Raw genomic sequence first — 6000 nt, forward strand, 5'->3', positions numbered from 1 at the left:
AGCCTGGCGGGCTGCCATCTCTGGGGTCACACAGAGTCGGACACGACTGAAGTGACTTAGCAGCAGCAAGGTGTTGTGGTAAAATATAAAACTGAAGTCTCCTGCTCAGGTGGTGCGGAGTTTTCTCAAATTCATGTCCACTGAGTTGGTGGTGCTATCTAACTATCTCATCCTCTGCCATTCCCTTCCCGCTTTCCCTTAATCTTTCCCAGCATCGGGATCTTTCTGATGAATCAGCTTTTTACATTAGGTGGCCAAAGTATTGGAGCTTCAGCTTCAGCATCAGTCCTTCTAATGAATGTTCAGTGTTGATTTCCTTTAGGATTGACTGGTTTGATTTCCTTGCAATCCAAGAGGCTATCAAGAGTTTTCTCCAGCACCACAATTCTAAAGCATCAATTCTTTGGCACTCAGCCTTCTTTATGGTCCAACTCTCACATCCATACATGACTTTTGGAAAAACCATAGCTTTGACTATATGGACCTTTGTTGGCAAAGTGATGTCTCTGCTTTTTAATACACTATCTAGATTTGTTATAGCATTCCTTCCAAGGAGCAAGAGTCTTTTAATTTTATGGCTGCAGTCACCATCTGTAGTGATTTTGGAGCCCAAGAAAATAAAATCTGTCACTGCTTCCACTTTTTCCCAGGAATCTCAGGGGCCATCTTAAAATTCTGCTTCCTACACCTAGCGAGATGTGTTCTCTTAAACACTTCTCTATGAATTCTCCTGGCAGTTTGTAGCTTTTTAATAGCACAGTATGCATTCTATCACCATTATTAGGGCACATTTAAAAATTCCTTTTCTAGGCTGAAAATGTCTTGAAATCAGGAAACTTGTCTATACCTGCAGCTCTAATGCTTCAGACGAGGCAGTTGCATGAAAAGGCTATTCCCTACATGTTTGCTGAAAAATTAAAAGTGTGCATATTATCGTTTGAATCCTTGCTTCTTTTTTAGATCCAGATCAAAACTCCTCTGACACGTCTCAGGAAGAATTAATAGCTCCCTCCCTGTGCTGTCACTTGATATCATCTCTGTATGAAACGTGTCACCTTGAAGTATCTTAAATTAGACTACAGTTTCTTGAAGGTAGCACTTCACTTTTATTCCACTTTGTATCCCGGAGCACAGCACATCATAGATTTCATTAATTGTTTAATGTTTAAAAGTTTTTAAAGAAAGTGTAAAGGGCTTAAAACTGGAGGCAGGTGTAGAGTAGATTTGGGCTATGACCAGACCCTTGGAAAAGAGTCACAGGTGGGGAGAAGCCAAGAGATACAGAGACAGTGGTGAGGGAAGAAGACAGGCAGATCTGTCAGGATGTGATTGTTTTTTTAAAAGAAGGGGCGCTACAAAATCCCAAGTCTGCTGTTTTATATATCTCATTAAAGAGTAAACCAGAAGAGCGCTGTATAAAGGACAGCATGAAGGAGCAAAGATTATTCCGGGACTGACAATTGGGGAACAGTGTTTTATCAAGTTGCTGGGTGGACAGTGACCCTAAGGGAGAGTTGGTAAATGAAAAGCAGAAATGGCTTCTGGTGCTTAAAGAAAGTAGGGATGGTGGTTTTGGCAGGAGGCGCTGAAAAAACCTGCAAGCTCTTAACCTACTCCTGGATTTGGAGTTTTTTCTCTTGTACATCTTCTTCTGGTTGTTGGCCTTCTGTGACTCCTATTCTGCTTCATGCCTGCCTAAGATCATTAAAAGGCTTCCCAGGTGGCTCAGTGGTAAAGAATCTGCCTGCAGTGCAGGAGATGCAGGTTCGATACTTGGGTCAGGAAGATCCCCTGGAGAAGGAAATGGCAACCCCCTTCAGCATTCTTGCCTGGGAAATCAAATGGACAGAGGAGCCTGGCAGGCTACACAGCCCATGGGGATGCAAAAGAGTCAGACACAACTTAGAGGCTAAACAGCAGCAACAATAAAGATCATTAAATTAGGGCAGTTTAAACAGATTTTATCTGGATACTAAGTTTGGGATCAGATGAATGGTTGGACATTTTCTGACTAATGCACCAGGAGCCCTGAATCTTCTGGAAACAGGAGGATGGGATAACAAGTCCATTGTTGGAGTTAGAGGTGGGCTCGTTACCACTGAAAGGCATGCCTTGAGTGTCAGGGAATAATGCTGGAGAACCAAAGGATGACGGAAGAACCCCAGTTCTCCTTAAATGATGGTCAAAGACAGGTTCATTTAGACCTTCCCTCCAATTCTGTTGCTCACAACCCATGTGTTTATTGGCTGTCTGGCGAGTTATACTCCCTGTGCAAGACTTGGGAGAGACCCCAACAGGGCACACTGCTTCCCCTCAAGGAGTGTACAATCCCACAAGAAAGAGGATTATCATACAAGGCAGGAAGTTAAAGTACCCTGAGGGAAATGCAGTCAAAATGATGCCTGTTTGGAAGAGATTGTTTCATAGAGAAGGAGGACTTGAATGATGGGTAGGGGAAGTTGGAGGTGGTGGAGAGAGTATTAGAGGAACGGGGCATTGTATGGAGAAGGTATAACGAGCTAAGGACAGAACACACTGAAGAAATGGCAAGTAGTTTCATATGGCTAGACCCAAGGATTCTTATTAGGGAGACACAGTCAAAAAGCTGGACAGAGAGAATGAAGCTTAGCTATGGAGAGTCTCAGCTGTCAGCTAAGAATCTTGAGAGTGTGTTGGGTAGGGTGAGCAGAGGATACAGGGGTGGAGGGGGCTTTAGGGGTGGTAGGGACAGATGGGGAGAGCAAAAGTACAGGTTTTGGTTGCTTTTGTCAGGCTCTTGCATTTCTTTGCCCGGAATGCCTCTGCTCAGCCTTTTCTCTGATGTTCTGTGCATCCTATGTCCATAACAAAGCCTTCCAAAAAGCCTTGCTTTGACCCTTCAAGATGACTGTGACCTCTCCCAATTCTGAGCTCCCCACAACTTATCATCTGACCCTTTCCACTGACCTTTGTCACAGCCCACCTGCCAGATAGCTATTTTAATCTATATCTATTTTATATCCTACCCATATTATATACTTGGTAAACATTTTTAAGTCTGATAGAATTAACTTCCCCTTGAGTGTTTGGCACGTAACTTGGGAAGCAGGGTCGTGAAACTTGATGAACCTAGTATTTTGGTAAACATGGTGGACAGACCATAGGTCAGAATGCATTTCTGCTAAGGCCAGAGGCTAAGATTAGACAGGACCTTGGAATTCATTTGCACCTCATTTTACTAGTGACGCCCAGAGAGGTACAGTAACTTGCTCAAGGTTACACAGTGAGTTAATGATCTGAAACAGTATATGTGAGGATTTTATCACAGTGCCTAACACAACAACAGGCACTCAGTGCTTCCTCTCTAGCCTCTCGAACTTAAATCAAACACCAAGCCACTTGTAATTTTTTTCCATCCTTTATGGAAACTTTATGCTGTTTCTTGCATTTGAGGTTCTGCTTATACCTGGAGTGAGTGAAAGTTGCTCAGTCATGTCCAACTCTTTGCAACCCCATGGACTATACAGTCCATGGAATTCTCCAGGCCAAAATACTGGAGTGGGTAGCAGTTCCTTTCTCCAAGGGATCTTCCCAACTCAAGGATCAAACCCAGGTCTCCCACATTGCAGGCAGATTCTTTACCAGCTGAACATTTCCCTTGCTCAGTTGCATACGTATCCTTTGCATCTGTGTCTGTCTGCCACCTGAAGATAAACTCAGAAGGTTGGAGCTCTCTGTGTATTCTTTGGTACACACTCAGCACCTCACACCATACCTGGAACATAGCGGTGCTCAGTAGATCTTTATAGAAGAAAAGTGCAGAGAGGGGCCATTCCAGGCCCAGGCCCCAGACCAGAGAGGCAGGCTCCTTATCCTTCCTCTGTAACTCACAGGGCCCAGACTGGATGCTCAGATTCCAACGGTGTGAGGGCTTTGCAGAGGAGTGCTGAGCCTCAAACCTCACTGTTTATCTAAGACACTTCTACTCTTGTTCCTCTTATAAAATACCAAATAAAAATAGTTCCAGGAAGCTAGTGGCTGAGAAATTCCAGGCTCTGTCTGAGCTCCTAGATAAAGGCTGTTATTGTTAGGAAGTTGGTCATTAATCCAACCTGCATTCTCTCTGTGCTTTCGTTCCACATCCTTCTAAAGGCACTGATTCTTTTTGTCCTCATTTGCCCTTAAGTCTGGTAACTGGAAAAAAAATTAACTTGACAGCAGTTGATGTAAAAATGATCTAAAGGTATCAGTTGGCTACAAGCACACTTTGTGCTCTGGGCTTGTGGCTTTAACTTACTCTCAAAGTACTTTACCAGATGGCTAGCATCCTCATGTAAAAGATGAGAGAAATAACACCTACCTTGCCAGATTAGTGCAAGAGTGAAAGCAAGTAAGATAGGCAGAGGTTCCTGGCACGTGTGCTCAGTCGTGTCCGGCTCTTTGCAACCCCGGGTGCTGTAGCCCACCAGGCTCCTCTGTCCATGAATTTCCCAGGCAAGAGTACTGGAGTGGGTTGCTATTTCCTTCTCCTGGGGATCTTCCCAACTGAGGGATCGGACCAGTGTCTCTTGCATCTCCTGCATTGGCAGGTGGATTCTTTGCCACTAGCGTCACCTGGGTACAATAGCAATGGTTAAAGAAATGTTGCATCTTAATCAGAGGTTGTGACCCCCTTACTATGTTACGCTGTAGTCAGACTTCATCTGGGCTATTAAGTTTTCTCAGTGAGGTTCATATTTTTGAAGAGTGATGTTGACAAATTATCACTCAGAAGCAAACAATGAAGATGGTAAGAATCTAGAAATCAGACTTTATAAGAAACAGTTGAAGGAGTTGGAAATATTTAGCCTAGGAAAGAAATAACTAGGGCTAGAATGGCATGTGGCAAGGCTGTAGATGGGTCTTCAAATAAAGGAAGGGTTAACACTTGGAAACATGAGACACAGGTTTGATCCCTGGGTCAGGAAGATCCCCTGGATAAGGAAATGGCAACCCACTCTAGTATTCTTGCCTGGAGAATCCCACGGACAGAGGAGCCTCACCAGCTGCTGTCCATAGGTCACAAAGGGTCGGAACCAAATGAAGCAACTTAGCATGCAGGTAACATTTGGAAAAGAGTTATACCTCATTTCTAGTCCATAAATATTTATGGAACACGAGTTACATGCCAGGATCTGGGACTGCAAAAAAATGCCATGCCTGCCTCAAGGATCTGAGACTACGAAGGACCAAGACAATGCAAAAGAGGCTGTTTTAAGAGGTGTTCAAGGTGCTGAGAGGAAGAACGGATTCTGCAGAGAGGCAAGGGAAGGACTCACCGAGGAGGTGACATTGGAATGAACGGTAAAAGCAAACTAGGATTTCTTCAGGCAGAGAAAGAGGGGAAGGGCATGCAGGCAGCAAGTGCAGCGTGTGCAAAGACAGGTTTCCTCCAGGAGAAGCTGGGATGAGCAGGAAGAGGAGAGAGAAACGAGCCTGTGACGTCCTCTCAGGGCCAGATTGTCAAGGACCTTGGATATTAATCTAAAGAGTTTGGACTATTTACCTTGAGTGGGTATTGAAGAGCCATCAAAGGCATTTAAGCAGGGGATTTTTATTTTAAAAGGAAAGCTCCAGAGTAGCGTGCTGAAAGGGCTTCATGGAAGAGAGAAGGCAGGGAAATGGGGCATCTCCGCATTCCAGAGAGTTACACACTGGCTTGACTTTTCCACTTATTGTGGGTGAACTTGGGCACATTATTTGAACTTTTTTCCCTTATATTGGGATGATCACATCAATCAGTGCCTTCTCTTTCTCTTGAAGGACAGAGCAGACAGAGAAACAGAATTCTGCTCCATGAACCTTAAAATCATGGTCAAACAATGGAATAAATTCCCTCAGGAGAAATAGATATGTTCCCTGGATATGGTGGAAGGGGAGTTGAATCAGATAAAGCTCTAAAATCCCTTTCTACTCTAAGATTATGTCACCGTCAGAGTGGATGTACTAAGGATACGGTCCCGAACCTGAGTTTTGACATAA

Source organism: Ovis aries, chromosome 1, assembly GCF_016772045.2.
Source record: "Ovis aries strain OAR_USU_Benz2616 breed Rambouillet chromosome 1, ARS-UI_Ramb_v3.0, whole genome shotgun sequence".
Taxonomy (NCBI): Eukaryota; Metazoa; Chordata; class Mammalia; order Artiodactyla; family Bovidae; genus Ovis; species Ovis aries.